A 21,307-nucleotide genomic window follows, 5' to 3' on the forward strand; every position below is an offset into this window, starting at 1 on the left:
TACTAAACCTATCTAGTAGTTGTAGTCAGGGTGTGCTACTCCCTTTGCTCTACAACAACTAAGTTCAGTAGAACTTAAGTATATCTAATCTTGTTTTATATGTACCTACAGGTACCTATGTGATCTTTCAATTGGTAACCAAGAGATTACAATGGTAAAACACAGCAAGCTCAAATCCAACCGCTGCTCACCAATGTGAGAAGTTGGCCTGGTATATGATGCTCACTAGTTAAAGTGATCACCTTGTACCATGCCAAGCAACCCTTATGGTGTGGTTGTAAGTCAACCTTTTTGGACTAGCTGCCCTAGTGGTAGCGTAGGCTAAGCAGTCTTTGAGGCTAAACTCGTGAAGCGTGTTAAGCAAGCTGTTTTACCAATAGTAACCCCCTTTTATACCAATGAAAGGACACCACACAGATATATATTCAAAATATATATATATTTATTTCTCAAAGTAACCCCTAGTCTCTTTATGAGCACAGGAGCACAAATCGTCAAACAAGATTATCACAGAATACACAGAAGTTGCACTTTATATGGATAGGCCCTGGTGGCCACTCGAACCATATACTAAGATAGTGGTATAAGTACCACGAACAGAAAAGGGAAAAGGCCTAGGGCCTCTAGAATCGCTGGGCCTACAAGGAGCTAACGTCAGTTAGTGACCAGGAGGTCCACGGGTGGCGTGTGCAGAGCAAATAGTCACACGCGGGCTCCCATAGGTTTCAATGGGTGCGTAAAAAGTACAAAGTTACTGCAAAAGGAATCTTCCGGATGACCTAGGAACTTAAGATTTGGAACACAGGCACTAGAGATGTAATACTACACTTGGGCACAGGTGTGCCAGCTTTACCTCACCCACAGGAAGCGGGTGCATAGGCCTCGAAGTGCGTCGGGTTTCTTCTATCTGTTCCGTGGGGCCTGTAGACAAAAGTGCTGCAGGCGGTCGGTCGGGAAGAGATGCAGTGGATCCAAGAGTGGATCGGAGATGTTGAAGACCTGTAAGCAGAGGGGACAGTGTTCACAGTCACTAGCCAGTGACCAGCGTGGCACCAGGTGGGTACCAGGCGATGTCGGGTGCAAACAGGTGATGAGGGGTAGCTTGTCTCCGCAGCCACGTGGTCCCTGAAGGTCGACGACGTCCAGGAGTCGGCTCACGAGCTGTCCCACGCAGGCTCTCGCTGTCGGCGGTGTCGGCGACTTGATCGAAGCAAACAAGCCTTGGCAAAAGCAATTGTAGAAGGATTCGGAAATCAGCTGTTGGTTCTGACCAGCAAGGTCAGAGGGATTGCTCCTTTGGAGGGGAGCAAGGGCCAGTCTGGAGCAACCAGACCAGCGGTGTTTGTCGTAGATTTCGTCGCCAAGATGGCCACTAGCCAGCGGGCCAGCAACCGGTTAGGCGCGTCGAGTGGCAAAATGCAGAAGGGCCCCACGCAGATCGTGGAGATGCTGGAGGGCTCACCTTTGGTGCAGATGCTGCTCGAGGGTTGGGCTTCTCAGGACCCAAAGCACAACTTGGAGGGAGCCTCGGTTGTTGCACTTGTCAGCTTGTCGTAGTCGTTCCAAGATGGCTGGCTCCACGGGTCTCGGTGCCTCCACGGGTCTCTTCTTTGCAGGGACTGTGGATCGGGCGGTGAGAGGTCTGGAGGTCCAGGTCTTGTCAGTCTCTGGGCTCGGGCTCCGGCGGGAGGCGGCGGCAAAGCAGACGGTGATTCGCTGGATGGTGCTTGCGTTAGCAAGGTGGTCACTCCCTGACCACAGGGGAGATTTTCTTCAGTCTTCTGTGCAGCAGAATGTCGAAGTTCCCGTCTTCTTCTTAGTTTCAAGTTGATTCCAGGATGTCTGAAGTCTTAGGACACAGCTCCTACCTTTATTCGGATTCTAGGGGCCGGACTACCTGCTAGGTCCCTCCCTATGGGTGGGACCAGGAAGGGGGGTGGTTACACCCCCAATCCTTTGTCCAGCTCGCCCCAGGCCCGGGACTGGTGTGCCCCAGGACCGGTTTGAACTGGCATATGCACCGAGGCTCCTTGTGAGCCACAGGCATGTCTGGTTTCTTTCAAGCCCTACCTGACCAATACACAAAATCCTGTCTGGGGTGGTGCACGCACCTCCCCTGGCAGGAAACCCTTTGTCCACACCTCCCAAGCTGGAAGGACTCCCAGCAGCAGGAGGGCAGACTTGTGTCTGTGGTGGCAGCATCCATTTTGTGGAGCTGAGGCTATGTCTGATTTTACCCGGGTTTCAGGTACTGTACATGTCGTGTCCCTCTAGAAGGGTGGAATGCTAACCCCGTCGCCAGAATTGGCGAGGGGTTAGTATTCCAATTCGTATGACACCTTACTCGACATGTTTTGATAAAGCCAAACCAAAGATAGCATTTAACCGCGAGGTTCATAATGCACTTAAGAGTATATGGTATGACGATATCTGGAAACAGTAGAAGGAAGTTGTTCCGACCACTGCAGACAGGCTCAGCTCATGCCAGAGCACCATCTCACATGGAACCAAGCACTCTGCCTTCAGGATTGTTAAGGCCTGCCATAGGAGTGACTTATAGGTTACCAGGTGTCCCATTTAAGTTTAGGTATAGGTATACTACACCTAAGTAAGAGGTGATTACACCAACTTACCCCAGCTGAGTGATCAGCCAGTTGTGTCAGATTGTTAGGCCAAGCCTGGGGTGGCATAATACATGCTTCAGTCCCTGGCAGGCCTTGGATACACCAATGCCCTGGGTACCTAGTGTACACTGGTACAGGGGCTGACAGGGTGATCCAACCAATTGGGTATGTACCTAGGGTACATGGAGTCCATTTTACAGAGAGAGCAGATAGCCTGAGAGCCTGAATGGCAGGATCTCAGGCCAACTAAGTCGAAAAACCAGCTAGACACTAGGCAAAAATTTGGGGGTAACCATAGTCAGATATCCACCTTCCTACAGCCCCCAATCTACCTACCCGGGGGGGGGGCAAAAAGCCCACTAGATGCCAGGGATTTTTTGGGGCAAATTTGAATTAGGGTGGGGGCTGCCCAAAACGGGCATGCCAATGCCCCCACCCCCCCCCCCCACAAAATGTACAGCCTTCCTGCCCCCCAGGGGGCATATGGGGCAGTTGCCCCTAATCTGCCCCCCCTGGGTGGGCAAAAAGCCCACTCAACGCCAACGATTACGCTGGCTTTTTTTTATGCGTGGGGGCTGCCCAGAATGGGCATACCAATGCCCCCTCCGTCAAACAAATAGCCACAATGTTTCTGTCCCCCATGGGGTCATATTGGGGCAGCCCCATCCCCCGATACCCCCCCAGGGCGGCAGAAACCCGACTAGGCACGGGCTTGTTTTTAACAATGTGTCTACCTGTGGATTTTGGTTCCTAGCGCAGCCGGCACATAGGGAAACCTAGCAAGCCTGTAAATGTTTGAAAACTAGACACCTAGGGGAATCCAGGATGGGGTGACTTGACTGGCTCTCCCCAGGTTCTGTTGCCCTGAATTCCTTGCAAACCTAAAAATGTGTCCAAAAAAACACATTTTCCTCACATTTCTGTGGTGGAAAGTTCTAGAATCTGCGTGGATCCTCAAAATTCCACCCACCCCGAGTTCCCCAAAGTCTTCCGAAAAAAATGGTACCTCACTTGTGTGGGTAGGGGTAGTGCCCGCGACAGGAAATTACCCTAAACGCAACATCAACACACCACATTTTCACAGTGAGAACTGACCCTTTTTTTGCAAAGTGCCTAGCTGTAGATTTTGAACCCTAGCTCTCCCGGCACCTAGGAAAACCTAGCAAACCTATACATTTTTGAAAACTAGACACCCAGGGGAATCCAGGATTGGGTGACTTGACTGGCTCTCACCAGGTTCTGTTACCCACAATCCCTTGCAAACCTAGAACTTTGTTTTAAAAAACAAATTTTCCTCACATTTCTGTGGTGGAAAGTTCTGGAATCTGAGTGGGTCCACAAAATTCCACCCACCCCGCATTCCCCAAAGTCTTCTGAGAAAAATGGTACCTCACTTGCGTGGGTAAGCCTAGTGCCCATGACAGGCAAGGGCCCAAAACCTATTGAGGCGACATCAAAATTACCTATCACAAAACAACCTGGTTTTGCAAGGGGGTTTACATGAGTTTTTGGTCCCGGTCTTGGCGGCCAATTTGGGAAACCTACCAAACCTACACATTTCTGAAAAGTAGACACCCAGGGCAGTCCAGCAAGTTATGGCTTGCGTGGGTCCCCTAACGTTTTCCTACCCACAATCCCCTGCAAACCTCAAATTTAGTTGAAAAATCACTTTTTTCTCAAATTTCTGTATGGGAAAGTTCTAGAATCTACATGGATCCACAAATTTCCTCCAACCCAGCGTTCCCCCAGGTCTTCCGATAAAAATGATACCTCACCCGCGTGGGAGGACCAAGTACCCACAACAGACAAGGGCCCAAAACCTATTGAGGTGACATCAAAATGATCTATCTCAAAACAACCTGGTTTTGCAAGGGGGGTCACCTGGGTTTATGTCCCCGGGCTCGACTGCCATCTTGGAAAACTACCAAGCCCAAACATTTCTGAAAACTAGACACAGGGAGTCCTGCAAGGTATGGCTTGCGTAGATCCCCCAAAGTTTTCCTTCCCAGAATCCCCTGCAAACCTCAAATTTAGCTGAAAAAATCATTTTATTCTCAAATTCATGTGTGGGAAAGTTATGGAATCTCCGTGGATCCACACATTTCCTTCCACCCAGCGTCCCCCCCCCCGGTCTCCTGATAAAAATGGTACCTCACTTGTGTGGGTAGGCAAAGTGGCTGAAACAGGAAATGGCCCAAATAGTATTGTGGAGACTTCAAAATTACCTATAACAAAGCCACCTGGTTTGGAAGGGGGGGGGATTTTGGCCCCGGTCTTGCCGGCATCTTGGGAAACCTACCAAACCCACATGTTTTTGAAACCTAGACACCCTGGGGAATCCAATGATGTATGGCTTGCTTGGATCACCCAATGTTTCCCTACCCAGTATCCCCTGCAAACCTCAAATTTAGATGAAAAAACATATTTTCCACATTTTTTTGCTTGGAATCACCGTGCTGGGTGTCCAAAGCAGAACTGGCTAAAAACATTTTTAAGAAAATGTAGCGCTTAGAATTCTCAGTGCTATACTCTAAGGGGCAGATTTATGTTTGACTTGCGCCTCATTTACGCCGCCGTTGTGTCACTTTTGTGACGCAGCAGCGGCGCAAATCCTGCGCCATGTTGCGGGATATTTACAACGTGACGCATCTGGGAGATGCGTCACGTTGTAAAGCCCTGTGCCACATGTAGGCGTTCCAGGGCAGGTGGGGGCGTTCCAGGTCAGGAACGCCTCCTAAAAGTGGCTGAGTGAAATCTACAAGATTTCACTCAGTCACTTTTGAGCCCATGCTGCGTCAAAACCCTGCGCCTGCTTGAAGCAGGCGTAAAGGATTGACGCAGCATTGTGCAGATAGGGCACCCCAGAGCCTTGCTGGAGCTGCGTCACGCTTGCGACGCAACTCCAGCAATGCGCCACTTTTACGGCACAGATGCGTGATGCATCTGTGCCGTTTTTGCCCCATGGTGCGCCGCATTATAAATGCGGCGCATCCATGATGGCGGAGCTGGGGCGCAAAATAACTGGCGCATCCCTGCTGATATGCAGGGATGCGTCAGTTATTATAAATATGCCCCTAAATCCCTATGTTTTGGGCTCTTCCTTGTCACAGGTCTTTGGCCTATCCATACAAGTTAGGTATCATTTTAATCGGGAGAACAAGGAGAAAGCTGGGTGGTAGGACATTTGTGCCGGCACGGTGTTCCGGCGCAAAAATGTATGGAAAAAGTGATTTTGTCAGCTAAATTTGAGGTTTGCAGGGGATTCTGGGTAGGAAAACGTTAGGGGAGCCACACAAGCCATACCTCGCTGGACTCCCCCATGTGTCTAGTTTTCAGAAATGTGTGGGTTTGGTAGGTTTCCCTAGATGGCCCGGGGCCAAAAACTCATGGAAAACCCCTTGCAAAACCAGGTTGTTTTGTGATAGGTAATTTTGATGTCGCCTCAATAGGTTTTGGGCCCTTGCCTGTTGCGGGTACTTGACCCACCCACGAGAGTGAGGTATGACTTTTATCGGGAGACCTGGGGAAACACTGGGTGGTAGGAAATTTGTGGATCCACGTATTTTCCAGAACTTTCCCACACAGAAATTTGAGAAAAACGTGTTTTTTTCAGCTAAATTTGAGGTTTTCATGGGATTCTGGGTAGGAAAACGTTGGGGGACCCACGCACGCCATACCTTGCTGGACTCCCCCAAGGATCTAGTTTTCAGAAATGCATGGGTTTGGTAGGTTTCCTAAGATGGCCACCGAGCTGGGGCCAAAAACCTCACTCGCATGGGTGGTTCAAGTACCCGTGACAGAGAAGGGCCCAAAACGTATTGAGGAGACATCAAAATGAGCTATCACAAAATAACCTGGTTTTGCAAGGGGAGTCACCTAAGTTTTATGCCCCGGGCTCGGCAGCCATCTTAGGAAACCTACCAAACCCACACATTTCTAAAAAACTAGACACTTGGGGGAGTCCAGCAAGCTATGGCTTGCGAGGGTCCCCATACGTTTTCCTAACCAGAATCCCCTGCAAACCTCAAATTTACCTGAAAAAAATCACTTCTTTCTCAAATTTCTGTGTGGGAAAGTTCTGGAATCTGCGTGGATCCACAAATTTCCTACCACACAGTGTTCCCCCAGGTCTTCTGATGAAAATGGTACCTTACTCGTGTGTGTGGGTCAAGTACCCGCGACAGGCAAGGGCCCAAAGCGTATTGAGGAGACATCAAAATGATCTATCACAAAACAACCTGGTTTTGCAAGGGGAGTCACCTGGGTTTTTGGCCCCGGGCTCGGCGGTCATCTTCGGAAACCTACCAAACCCACAAATTTCTGAAAACTGGACACTCTGGGGAATCCAGCAAGGTATGGCTTCCATGGGTCCCCCAATGTTTTCCTACCCAGAATCCCCTGCAAACCTCAAATTTAGCTGAAAAATAACTTTTTTAGCACATTTCTGTGTGGGACAATTCTGGAATCTATGTGGATACACAAATTTCCTACCACCCAGTGTTTGCCCAGGTCTCCCAATAAAAATGGTACCTCACTCGCGTGGGTGGGTCAAGTACCAACGACAGGCAAGGGCCCAAAACGTACTGAGGAGACATCAAAATTACCTATCACAAAACAACCTGGATTTGCAAAGGGTGTCACTGGGTTTTTGGCCCCGGGCTCAGCGGCCATCTTGGGAAACTTCCAAACCCACACATTTCTGAAAAGTAGACACGCGGGGGTGTCCAGCGAGGTATGGCTTGCGAGGGTCCCCCAACATTTTCCTACCCAGAATCCCCTGCAAACCTCAAATTTAGATGAAAAAAATCACTTTTTTCTCAAATTTCTGTGTGGGAAAGTTCTGGAATCTGCGTGGATCCCCAAGTTTCCTCCCACTCAGCATTCTCCCAGGTCTCCCGATAAAAATGGTACCTTACTTGTGTGGGTAGGCAAAGTGGCTGAAACAGGAAATGGCCCAAATCGTATTGTGGAGACTTCAAAATTACCTATAACAAAGCTACCTGGTTTTGGGGGGGCACCTGGTTTTTTGGCCCCGGGCTTGCCGGCATCTAGGGAAACCTACCAAACCTACATGTTTTTGAAAACTAGACACCCTGGGGAGTCCAATGAGGTATGGCTTGTGTGGATCCCCCAATGTTTCCCTACCAAGAATCCCCTGCAAACCTCAAATTTAGCTGAAAAAACATATTTTCCACATATTTTGCGTGGAATCATTGTGCTGGGTGTCCAAAGCAGAACTGGCTAAAAACTTATTTTTTTTTTAAAATGTAGCGCTTAGAATTCTCGGAGCTTTACTCTAAATCCCTATGTTTTGGGCTCTTCCTAGTCACAGGCCTTTGGCCCACCCACACAAGTGAAGTATCATTTTACTCGGGGGAACAAGGGGAACGCTGGGTGGTAGGACATTTGTGCCGGCACTGTGATCCGGCGCAACAATGTATGGAAAAAGTGATTTTGTCAGCTAAATTTGAGGTTTGCAGGGGATTCTGGGTAGGAAAACTTTGGGGGACCCACAAAAGCCATACATTGTTGGACTCCCCTGGGTGTCTAGTTCTCAGAAATGTGTGGGTTTAGTATGTTTCCCTAGATGGCCGCTGAGCCTGGGGCCAAAAACTCATGGGACAACCCTAGCAAAACCATGTTGTTTTGTGATAGGTAATTTTAATGTCACCTCAGTAGGTTTTGGTCCCTTGCCTGTCGCGGGTACTTGACCCACCCACGCGAGGGCGGTATCATTTTTATCGGGAGACCTGGGGGAATGCTGGGTCGGAGGAAATTTGTGGATCCACATAGATTCCAGAACTTTCCCACACAGAAATTTGAGAACAAAGTGATTTTTTTCAGCTAAATTTGAGGTTTGCAGGGGATTCTGGGTAGGAAAACATTAGGGGAGCCACACAAGCCATACCCCGCTGGACTCCCCCACATGTCTAGTTTTCAGAAATGTGTGGGTTTGGTAGGTTTCCCTAGATGGGCGACGAGCCCGGGGCCAAAAACTCATGGAAAACCCAATGCAAAACCAGGTTGTTTTGTGATAGGTAATTTTGATGTCGCCTCAGTAGGTTTTGGGCCCTTGCCTGTTGCGGGTACTTGACCCACCCACAAGAGTGAGGTATAATTTTTATCGGGAGACCTGGGGAAAGGCTGGGTGGGAGGGAATTTTTGGATCCACGAAGATTCCACAACTTTCCCACACAGAAATGTAAGAAAAAAAGTGATTTTTTTAGCTAAATTTGAGGTTTGCAAGGGATTCTGGGTAGGAAAACGTTAGGGGAACCATGCAAACCATACCTCGCTGGACTCCCCCACATGTCAAGTTTTCAGAAATGTTTGGGTTTGGTAGGTTTCCCTAAATGACCGCCGAGCCCGGGGCCAAAAACTCATGGGACACCCCTTGCAAAACCAGGTTGTTTTGTGATAGGTAATTTTGATGTCGCCTCAGTAGGTTTTGGGCCCTTGCCTGTTGCGGCTACTTGACCCACCCACAAGAGTGAGGTATCATTTTTATCGGGAGACCTTGGGGAATGCTGGGTGGGAGGAAATTTGTGGATCCACGCAGATTCCAGAACTTTTCACCACAGAAATGTGAGGAAAATGTGTTTTGTTTTGACAATTTTTTAGGTTTGCAAGGGATACTGGGTAACAGAACCTGGTGAGAGGCAGTCAAGTCACCCCATCCTGTATTCCCCTGGGTGCCTAGGTATAAAAAATGTATAGGTTTGCTAGGTTTCCTTAGGTGCTGGCAGAGCTAGGGTTCAAAAACTACAGCTTGGCACTTTGCCAAAAAAGGGTCATTTTTCACTGTGAAATTGTGGTGTGTCCTCGTTGTGTTTTGCGCCGTTTCCTGTCCCGGGCACTAGGCCTACCCGCACAAGTGAGGTACCGTTTTTCTCGGAAGACTTTGTGGAATGCTTGTGGGTGGAAATTTGTGGATCCACGCAGATTCCAGAACTTTTCACCACAGAAATGTGAGGAAAATTTGTTTTTTGACAATTTTTTAGGTTTGCAATGGATTCTGAGTAACAGAACCTAGTGAGAGGCAGTCAAGTCACTGAATCCTGCATTCTCCTGGGTGTCTAGTTTTCAAAAATGTATAGGTTTGCTAGGTTCCCTTAAGTACCGGCAGAGCTAGGGTTAAAAAACTACAGCTAGGTACTTTGCCCAAAAAGGGTCATTTTTCACTGTGAAATTGTGGTGTGTCCACGTTGCGTTTTGTGCCATTTCCTGTCGCGGCCACTAGGCCTACCCACACAAGTGAGGTGCCATTTTTCTCGGAAGACTATTGGGGAATGCGGGTGGGTGGAAATTTGTGGATCCACACAGATTCCAGAACTTTCTGCCACAGAAATGTGAAGAAAATGTGTTTTTTAAAATATTTTTTTAAGTTTGCAAGGGATTCTGGGTAACAGAACCTGGTGTGAGCCAGTCAAGTCACCCCATCTTGGATTCCCCTGGGTGTATAGTTTAAAAAAATGTATGGGTTTGCCAGGGTTCCCTAGGTGCCGGCAGAGCTAGGGTTCAAAAACTACAGCTAGGTACTTTGCCAAAAAAGGGTCATTTTTCACTGTGAAATTGTGGTGTGTCCACGTTGCGATGTGCGCCGTTTCCTGTCACGGGCACTAGGCCTACCCACACAAGTGAGGTACCACTTTTCTCGGAAGCCTTTGGGGAATGCAGGGTGGGTAGAAATTTGTGGATCCATGCAGATTCCAGAACTTTCCACCACAGAAATGTGAGGAAAATATGTGTTTTTTTACAATCTTTTAGGTTTGCAAGGGATTCTGGGTAACAGATCCTGGTGTTAGCCAGGCAAGTCACCCCATCCTCAATTCCTCTGGGTGTCTAGTTTTAAAAAATGTATAGGTTTGCTAGATTTCCCTAGGAGCCGGCAGAGCTAGGGTTCAAAAACTACGGCTAGGTACTTTGCCAAAAATGGTCATTTTTCGCTGTGAAATTGTGATGTGTCCACGTTGCGTTTTGCGCCGTTTCCTGGCCCGGGCACTAGGCCTACCCACACAAGTGAGGTACTATTTTTCTTCGAGGACTTTGGGGAACGCGGGGTGGGTGGAAATTTGTTGATCCACGCAGATTCCAGAACTTTTCACCACAGAAATATGAGGAAAATTTTTGTTTTTGGACAATCTTTTAGGTTTGCAAGGGATTCTGGGTAACAGAACCTGGTGTGAGTCAGTAAAGTCACCCCATCCTGGATTCCCCTGGGTGTCTAGTTTTAAAAAAATGTATAGGTTTGCTAGGTTTCCCTAGGTGCCGTCAGAGCTAGGGTTCTAAAACTACAGTTAGGTACTTTGCCAAAAAAGGGTCATTTTTCACAGTGAAATCGTGGTGTGTCCACGTTGTGTTTTTGCGCAGTTTCCAGTCGCGGGCACTATGCCTACCCACACAAATGAGGTGCCATATTTCTCAGAAGACTTTGGGGAATGCGGGGTGGGTAGAAATTTGTGGATCCACGCAGATTCCAGAACTTTCCACCACAGAAATGTGAGGAAAATGTGTTTTATTTTTTTACAATCTTTTCGGTTTGCAAGGGATTCTGGGTAACAGAACCTGGCGTGAGCCAGTCAAGTCACCCCATCTTGGATTCCCCTGGGTGTCTAGTTTTCAAACATGCATAGGTTTGCTAGGTTTCCCTAGGTGCCGGCAGAGCTAGGGTTCAAAAACTACAGTTAGGTACTTTGCCAAAAAAGGGTCATTTTTTGCTGTGAAATCGCGGTGTGTTCACGTTGCGTTTTTGCGCCGTTTCCTGTCGCGGGCACTAGGCCTACCCACACAAGTGAGGTACCACTTTTCTCAGAAGCCTTTGGGGAATGCAGGGTGGGTAGAAATTTGTGGATCCACGCAGATTCCAGAACTTTCCACCACAGAAATGTGAGGAAAATGTGTTTTTTTTTAATAATCTTTTAGGTTTGCAAGGGATTCAGGGTAACAGGTCCTGGTGTGAGCCAGGCAAGTCACCCCATCCTCGATTCCTCTGGGTGTCTAGTTTGAAAAAATGTATAGGTTTGCTAGATTTCCCTAGGAGCCGGCAGAGCTAGGGTTAAAAAACTACAGCTAGGTACTTTGCCAAAAGGGTCAATTTTCGCTGTGAAATTGTGGTGTGTCCACGTTGCGTTTTGCGCCGTTTCCTGTCCCGGGCACTAGGCCTACCCACACAAGTGAGGTACCATTTTTCTCGCAAAACTTTGGGGACCGCAGGGTGGGTAGAAATTTGTGGATCCACGCAGATTCCAGAACGTTTTACCAAAGCATTGTGAGGAAAATGTGGTTTTTTGACAATCTTTTAGGTTTGCAAGCGATTCTGTGTAACAGAACCTGGTGTGAGCCAGTCAAGTCACCCCATCCTGGATTACCCTGAGTGTCTAGTTTTCAAACATGTATAGGTTTGCTAGGTTTCCCTAGGTGCCGGCAGAGCTAGGGTTAAAAAACTACAACTAGGTACTTTGCCAAAAGGGTCATTTCTCGCTGTGAAATTGAGGTGTGTCCACATTGCGTTTTGCGCCGTTTCCTGTCACGGGCACTAGGCCTAACATACAAGTGAGATACCATTTTTCTCGGATGACTTTGGGGAACGCGGGGTGGGTGGAAATTTGTGGATCCACGCAGATTCCAGAACTTTTCACTACGGAAATGTGAGGAAAATGTGTTTTTTTGACAATTTTTTAGATTTGCAAGGGATTCTGGGTAACAGAACCTGGTGTGAGCCAGTCAAGTCACCCCATCCTGGATTCCCATGGGTGTCTATTTTTTCAAAAATGTATAGGTTTGCTCATTTTCCCTAGGTGCCGGCAGAGCTAGGGTTCAAAAACTTCAGTTAGGTACTTTGCCAAAAAAGGGTCATTTTTCGCTGCGAAATTGTGTCAGAGCTCACCTTCAGCTTCTCGCTGGTTTCTGTAGTCTTGCACAGGAACAGAAGTTGCTAACTTCCCAACTCTCACTACCAAGCAATCAGCTCTAAAAAATATACTTGGCGCTAACTGATCAGTGAGGGGGAAGGGGGAAAAGTGGAAAAATAACAAACAATAAGAAGAGACTAGTCCTGGACCTTCTGCTTTTCTGTCTGGGATCTTCTTCAGCCTTTGATCAGCCTACCGAAGTCTCCTAGGAAAACTAAACACACAACAATTATATGTTTTCCCTTCTCTACTCTATCCTACTTCTTATTCCCTATTATTTCTTGTAATTAGCTACCTACCCAAGATCCTAAACACCTTGGGGCAGATTTATGAGGCCCGTTGCGCCATCGGAACGTCACTTTTTGTGACGTTCCGTGGCGCAGAAACCTGCGTGATATTTATCAGGCAGCACTGAGCCACTTTTTTTGGCTTAATGCTGCCTCATAAATATCAGTCCCTTTAACGCAGTGTTCTGCGTTAAAGGGGCGTGCAATGGGTGTTGCTGGGGGCGTTCCCAGCAACATCCATAGCCTTTTGACACTGCCCCAGATTTACGAGAAATCGTAAATCTGAGGCAGCGCCAAAAGCTTCTGCCTCCCCAGGGGAGGCGTGAGGGAGGCGCAACGGGGAGAAATATCTTTATTTCTCCTCGTTTTTCCCTTTTCTATGTGTGCTGCATTCTGCAGCACCCATACAAAGAGGAAAAACCTCTTGTGATTATTTTTGTACAGAAAGGTTTCCCTTCCTGTACAAAAATATTAATCTCCGCAACGCAGGCACCCTTGCACCATGGTGCAGAGGTGCCTGCGTTGGCGCAGGCAGCCCATTGTGCGCCGGCGCAGGGAAAAAGGACAGGAATGCGCCGCATTTCATAGATACGGCGCATCCCTGCCCTTTTCTTTTGCCGCAGGGAAGCACAGCAGGAAGGCCTGCTGCGCTTCCCTACGGCAAAACCTCATAAATCTGCCCCCTTGTCTCTCTTCTTGGCCCAATGTAACCTTTTCTTTTTCTTGTTAGAATGGGTCCTTTATCATCTGTAAAACATTTACATAGATTAATCACCTATTCTATTCCTTAGCTCTTATTATATAACTTCTCTACTCTGTAACCTACCAGGTGTGGTTTACTTGGCTAACTTCTTTTAACCTCGTCGTTTTTTCTTTTTCTTTTTTCTTTTACAAAAGCAATTGTCTACTTAGGTTTTTTTTCCTTATGCTCTTAATATTTTACTGTTCGCTTTCTCTCCACAGGAATTCTCTGCACAGATATGACTCTGGTAAGTTTTTCTCCACAAATCGTATTTCTCACTCTTTAAACAGTTTTTATTGTCTTTGATTTTGTGCCTCTAAAAACTTGCACTCATAAGTCGTTAATCTTCTCTTACTTTCTTTACAGGTTCCAGAGTATTTTACAACTGCTGTCAACGGTAAGTTTACCTGCTCTCACGATATCGTATTCTTTAACATTTACTTGTCATCATTTACAATTCCTTAAAACTCTCTCTGTAAATCACTTAGCTTTTCTTTGTTTCTTTTCAGGTGCCAGCTGAATCACTGCTCGGCTCCGACGTGAAGAGAAACGAAGCTCCGAGCACGGATCCGGTATTTTCTTCTGCACGGAACTCCGAGTGCTTCTTCTTTCTTCAACTAAATATTTATTGCGGTTCTGTGACTAGGGAAAGGTCGCTAAGGTTTGGACTCTCAAAACTTCGAACTCTAGGACGTTTAGACTTCAAAAACTACGGGCGCTCTAATTATCAACCTCCTCTGAGAAAACACGTTAGTGAAGTGCGCAATACTTCAGGTGTGCACGCGTCACATCAGCCCACTCTAGATTTTGCAAATCAACTAGACCACAGACCCCAGCACCTTAGCGGCCATCTTGGAGTTGCGGACATGCCACCAACTCGACCACTGATGCCTGGTTTTTGACCCTGTGAACCCTGTGGCCCCGCTAGAGTCTAACCGATCGCAAACCTCTTTGGGACTTAAGCTAGGGATCCTGACAGTACCCCCCACCAAAGATGGTCCTCCCACTCTGGGTTTGGTTGGATAGCGCTGATAAAAAAGTTTTATTAATCTAGGAGCATGTACATCTGAATCTAGTTCCCAAGACCGCTCCTCTGGACCGTAGCCTTTCCAATCAACTAGATAATACAGTTTTCCTCTAACTAGTTTTGAGTCTAGAATCTCTTCTACCTCAAACTCCACTCCTGTGTCTAGCTGAATTGGGTGTGGAATTGATTCTTTTCTCAGATTTGGAACTGCTTTCTTCAATAGAGAAACGTGAAACACTGGGTGAATTTTGAATTTGGAGGGCAAAGTCAACTTATAAGTCACTGGGTGAATCTGCTCTGCAATGGGGTAAGGACCAATGAATCGGGGTTGGAATTTTCGGTTCCCTTTTAATCTTAGATTTTTAGTATTCAACCAGACTTCGTCTCCTATTTCTAAAGGGGGGGGGTTCTTTCTTTTCTTGTCTGCGTACATCTTATACTTTTCCTTAGCCTGTTCTAGGTTCTTTGATGCTAATTCATGTACTGAACTTAAATGAGAAACCAAGTCCTTGACAGCTGGGACTGTGGAATTTGGATGTCTCCCGTAGTTTAAATAGAACGGAGAGTACCCAGTGGACACATTCTTCGCGTTGTTGTGAGCAAATTCTGCTGTCCACAAGTAGTCAGGCCATTCCCCATCCTGCTTCAAGGAGAACAATCGTAGATATTGCTCCAATTCCTGGTTCACTCTTTCTGTTTGCCCATCCGTTTCCGGGTGGAAACTGGTGGAATACCGAGTTTCTACTCCTAACCCTTTCATAAGCGCTTTCCAGAAATCTGAGACAAATTGAGTTCCCCGGTCCGATATTATGACCTTGGGTATTCCATTCAACCTTACAATCTGTGTACTAAAATGACTGGCTAACTGTTTCGCTGTAGGAATTCCTTTTAAGGCCGAAAAATGTGTCATTTTCGTGTATGCATCTACTACTACTAGAATTGTGTTTATTCCATGACATGATGGTAAATCTGCAATTAAGTCTAAGGTGATTGTGTGCCAAGGATGGGGAGGAATGGGCAGAGGTTGCAACTGCCCTTGGGGAGCGTGCCGTTCTGATTTCCCCTGAGCGCATATCTCACAGGTTTTCACATATTGTTCTATATCCTTATTCATTTGTGGCCACCAATATTTTCTTTTGATTAAATCTGCCGTCTTGAACTCTCCCTTGTGCCCAGCTAACAAATGATCATGACATTCTCACAAGGCTTGCTTCTGCAACGCTGTAGTTGGCAAATACAATGCACCTACTTTGTAAGGTAATTCATCTCCAACTTCTCTTCCATGCTCGTGTTGAGCCTAATCCAGCATTTCTTCGGGGGTCAACGCTTGGATCACCTGCTCCTTGAAATTCAGAATATCTGTGGCAAAGATGATTTTAGTATCTGGTATGATCGCTTGAGCACTGATTGGATTCTTTTCTTCTCCGGTTCCCATTCTGGACAAGGCATCCGCTTTTCCATTTTGCGTACCCGGCCGGTAAGTTATCACAAAATCATAATCGGCAAAATACAGTGACCAACGAAGTTGGCGAGGTGTCAGAGTTCTGGCGGACTTCAGGAATTTTAGATTGCGATGGTCCGTGTAAACTGTTACCACATGGTGAGCTCCCATTAGATAATGTCTCCACTCCTTGAAAGCGTCTTTTATTGCCAACAATTCTTTTTCCGTAATTGTATAGTTAACTTCGGCTGGCGTCAACTTTCTAGATCGATAGGCCACTGGATGTAATTGGCCGGTTTCTTTATTCCTTTGGGAAAGTACTCCACCAACCGCAAAATCAGAGGCATCCGTCTCAACATAAAAGGGCTCCATCGGATCGGCATGAAGGAGGATGGGTGCAGTGGTGAACTCACACTTCAATTCCTTAAAGGCTTGCTCTGCTTCTTCAGACCATTCGAATCGTGTCCCTTTCTTCAGTAATCGCGTCAAGGGTAGTATTCGTCGAGAAAATTCTCCAATAAATCTCCGATAAAAGTTTGCAAATCCAATAAACGCTTGGACTTCTTTGACACTGGTAGGTGACTTCCATTCAAGAACTGCCTGAATCTTCCATCTGTCCATATGAATTCCTGTTGGCGAGATCACGAAGCCCAGAAATTCCACCTGCGAAACTCCAAAAGCAAATTTTTCCAACTTGATAAATAATCTGTTCTCTCGAAGTTTTTGTAGGACTCATCGAACTTGTGTCTGGTGCTCCTGTGTATCTACTGAGTAAATCAGTATGTCATCAATATACACAATAGCGCATTGATCAATGAATTCACTGAGTACATCATTTATAAAGTGCTGGAACGCTGCAGGAGCATTACACAACCCGTAGGGCATCACTTGGTATTCAAACAGCCCCAAACGAGTCCTGAAGGCCGTCTTCCTCTTATCTCCCTCCCTTACTCGAATAAGGTGATACGCTCCTCTTAAGTCCAACTTCGTAAATATCTGCGCTCCCTTGATTTGGTCCAATGAGACGGGGATAAGAGGAAGGGGATATCTGTTCTTTTTTGTTATTCGATTGATGGCTCTATAGTCGATACACGTCCTCAGCTCGCTCTGCTCCTTCTTAGGCACGAAAAATAGTGGCGAGGACACAGGGGATTGGGAAGGACGTATAAATCCATTAGCCAAATACTTGTCGATATACTCTCTCAGATGATGATTCTCTTGTTCTGTCAAGGCGTACACCCGACTGCAAGGCAAATTCGCCCCTGGTTCCAGGTCTATTTTGCAATCGTAAACACGATGAGGCGGCAATTGCTCGGCTTCCTGTTCGTTGAAAACATCTTCGAAATCTTGATATTCCGGTGGTATAGATTGCGTATTGATTACGTACACTGAGACTTCTGCAGAACATAAGGCGTGAGCTGGGTTCTGTTTACTCATTTCCTTTAAAGTTCCAAAACAGTTCTCTCTACAATACGCTGAATTCATTTCGATTGTCCTGTCATTCCAATTTATAGAGGGATTATGCTCAGTAAGCCATGGAAGCCCCAAAATGATTTGAAACTGAGGGGCATTGATTAAATTAAAGTGAATAGCTTCTCTATGCCCATCTTCTCGAATCAACTCTACCAATTCAGTGTGACTTATTATAGGCCCTAAGGATAGATTGGTACCATCAATTGCTCTAACTGGTTCACCTTTTGCCTTGGCGATTGCTTGCAACCCAATCTTTGCCGCGAATTTCAGGTCGCAGAAATTGCCCGTGGCTCCTGAGTCCACCATAACCGCTACTCCTTTCATTGTTTCTTGACGGAATCGTATTGTCATGGATAGAATCAAATGCGGTGAAGATGACTGCAAGGTATTTGCCAACCGATGTTCCTGGGGAGTTGATTTCTGATTCGCATCCACCTGCACAACTCCTTCTACAGGTGGTGCTGCGAGTTTTCCTTCGGCTTAAATGAACCTTTTGGCTTCTTTGGACAATTCCGCACGAAATGCCCACTAGAACCACAATACATACATAAGTTGCTGACTCGTCTTTTCTCTTTTTCTTCTTTTGTAAGTGGGCCCCGAATAGTTCCTATTTGCATTGGTTCTAATCCAGAGATACCTTCTGAGCCCTTCCAAGCTTCTGTCTTTGCTTTGTCGAAACGTGGAACCGTACCTCTGAACTCTCGCTTTTTCTCTCCTCTCCGCTCCCCTTGCCAGAAATCCAATTCTAAAACCAGGTCTATAAGGGCGGAAATTTCAGTTGGACGGTTCGGTATCTAAGCCAAACCGTATTTCAGTTCATCGTGCAGGCCTCGATAGAAAATTGCTGTCCTCTTACTTTCTGGCCAATTAGTTTCCATTATAAGTTTATTGAACTGGGCCAGGTAAGCCACTAAGTCTCTATTTCCCTGCTTCAGCTCCATGAGATCATTATCCACCGCTTTAGAGATCCGTCTTCGGCCAAAGATTCTCAGAAATTCTTTCTTGAACTCCTCAAAATTCTGCAACAGTGGATTATCTCGTGAGACTATCGGCATAGACCATGCCACCGCATCTCCGCTTAAGTACAACAAAATAAAGGCTACCTTAGATTGCGCATCAGGGAAGATAGAAGGGCGACACATGAAATGAAGTGAGCATTGTGTGATAAACACCTGCGCCTTTTGTGGGTCCCCACTGAATCTCTCAGGTGCTGCCAAAGGTATAACTGGTGACAAGGAATGTATAACTTGTGTTGTTAGCTTATTTGTGTCTCCCATGGATGTGGATGGACCCTCCCTTCCAGCAGAGTACGGTTGCCTTATTCTCTGTGCTAGTTCTGCCGTCTTTCCTTGAATTCATGACCTCCTGCCTTAGACTTTGATTCTCTTCTTTAACCGCTACCAGATCCTTTTGTATTGCCTCTAGGACCGACCCTAAGGTCTGCAAATTTATTCCCTCAACCATCTTTCTGTTCGGGTGCAAGATTTAGGACGTGGGCACTTCACTCTGTCAGAGCTCACCTTCAGCTTCTCGCTGGTTTCTGTAGTCTTGCACAGGAACAGAAGTTGCTAACTTCCCAACTCCCACTACCAAGCAATCAGCTCCAAAAAATATACTTGGCGCTACCTGATCAGTGAGGGGGAAGGGGGAAAAGTGGATAAAATAACAAACAATAAGAAGAGACTAGTCCTGGACCTTCTGGTTTTCTGTCTGGGATCTTCTTCAGCCTTTGATCAGCCTACCGAAGTCTCCTAGGAAAACTAAACACACAACAATTATATGTTTTCCCTTCTCTACTCTATCCTACTTCTTATTCCCTATTATTTCTTGTAATTAGCTACCTACCCAAGATCTTAAACACCTTGTCTCTCTTCTTGGCCCAATGTAACCTTTTCTTTTTCTTGTTAGAATGGGTCCTTTATCATCTGTAAAACATTTACATAGATTAATCACCTATTCTATTCCTTAGCTCTTATTATATAACTTCTCTACTCTGTAACCTACCAGGTGTGGTTTACTTGGCTAACTTCTTTTAACCTCGTCGTTTTTTCTTTTTCTTTTTTCTTTTCCAAAAGCAATTGTCTACTTAGGTTTTTTTCCTTATGCTCTTAATATTTTACTGTTCGCTTTCTCTCCACAGGAATTCTCTGCACAGATATGACTCTGGTAAGTTTTTCTCCATAAATCGTATTTCTCACTCTTTAAACAGTTTTTTTGTGTTTGATTTTGTGCCTCATAAAACTTGCACTCATAAGTCGTTAATCTTCTCTTACTTTCTTTACAGGTTCCAGAGTATTTTACAACTGCTGTCAACGGTAAGTTTACCTGCTCTCACGATATCATATTCTTTAACATTTACTTGTCATCATTTACAATTCCTTAAAACTCTCTCTGTAAATCACTTAGCTTTTCTTTGTTTCTTTTCAGGTGCCAGCTGAATCACTGCTCGGCTCCGACGTGAAGAGAAACGAAGCTCCGAGCACTGCTCCGGTATTTTCTTCTGCACGGAACTCCGAGTGCTTCTTCTTTCTTCAACTAAATATTTATTGCGGTTCTGTGACTAGGGAAAGGTCGCAAATGTTTGGACTCTCAAAACTTCGGACTCTAGGACTTTTAGACTTCAAAAACTACGGGCGCTCTAATTATCAACCTCACAATCAATTTCACACATTGCATTCTAAAACCTTGCCAGCTATGCATCGAGTAAGGACCTGTGATACTGTACCTTGTGCTCTGACTCCACAGCGACATCTAGTAACAACCTGCGGTACTGCACCCCAGTGCTCCTGGCTCCACAGGGACATCTAGTAACGACCTGCGGTACTGCACCCCAGTGCTGCTAACTCCACAGGGAAATCTAGTAACATTCTGAAATACTGTGCATTGTGCAGCAGGCTCTACAGGGAGATAAAGTGATGCCCTGTGGTACTGGACTCTTGGCTATTCTAGTGATAATGAGTGGGGAAGGGCGGAGATGGCAGTATAAATAGGAAATTAATGCAACATCTGTCTTTCCCACAATCCTTTGAGCAATAACTCGACATATTTCTCACAGTAATTGTTTTTCATACTTATAGGAATATAGAATTATTTTGATTTTCATGCACAGTGAAATATGTGGGATATATTTGTCTGGACTAGGGGCAAATTTACTAACATTTTGCTCTAGGTTTATGCCACAACGGTGCATGTTTTGACACTTTGGGGCATACGTACAAGCCTGTTTAAAACAAAGCCAGTACGCTCGACCGGCCGGGCCTGGGACTCATTTGTTTTGGTATGGTCACAATTAACTAGTTGACATAGTAAGTAAAAATAAAGTAACCGAGGCGTGGCCACCAGCTCAAATGTCTTGTTCCTAAAAAAAACAAAAAAGTTGTCCGGTTCTAGCTGCGCGTGACTGCGCTGTGTTTAATGATCCACAAAGGAATGCAGCTGGCACCCTACGCAACACTGCTCGTTCCCAACAGCTGTAGGCCATGGGAGTGAACATTTACTGAAAAGGTGAGACATGCACCCACCTTTGGCCAATTGAGTACTTTCATTTATGAAAGCCACACGCAAAGGCCAGTAGAATGTGTGGAAAATAAAAAGCCACACGCACAAGTTTAGTGAAAGTCAATCAATCAATCAGGCGTTTGTTAAGGGCGACTACTCACCCGCAAGAGTCTCAAGGCGATAGGGAGAGAGGGTGCAGGCACCGGTTCCATCGGGGAGTGGGTCTGTCGAAGAGCCAAGTCTTGAGGTCTCTTACGAAGATGGGAAGCGATGTTGTCTGTCTGAGGTGGAGCAGAAGGTTGTT

General features: G+C 46.2%; 1 long non-coding RNA gene across 1 annotated transcript in view; it reads left to right on the forward strand.

The window, feature by feature from the left end:
• Window positions 1-20,771, forward strand: part of LOC146863393 (uncharacterized) — an 87,491-nt gene extending 66,720 nt beyond the window's left edge. The window contains exons 4-9 of the long non-coding RNA XR_014978605.1: window positions 13,786-13,811; window positions 13,931-13,961; window positions 14,074-14,136; window positions 19,646-19,671; window positions 19,790-19,820; window positions 19,933-20,771. This is a non-coding gene — a long non-coding RNA (uncharacterized LOC146863393). The remainder of the gene's footprint in view (window positions 1-13,785; window positions 13,812-13,930; window positions 13,962-14,073; window positions 14,137-19,645; window positions 19,672-19,789; window positions 19,821-19,932) is intronic.
• Window positions 20,772-21,307: the final 536 nt, after the last annotated feature.

Source organism: Triturus cristatus, chromosome 2_2 (genome assembly GCF_964204655.1).
Source record: "Triturus cristatus chromosome 2_2, aTriCri1.1, whole genome shotgun sequence".
NCBI lineage: Eukaryota > Metazoa > Chordata > Amphibia > Caudata > Salamandridae > Triturus > Triturus cristatus.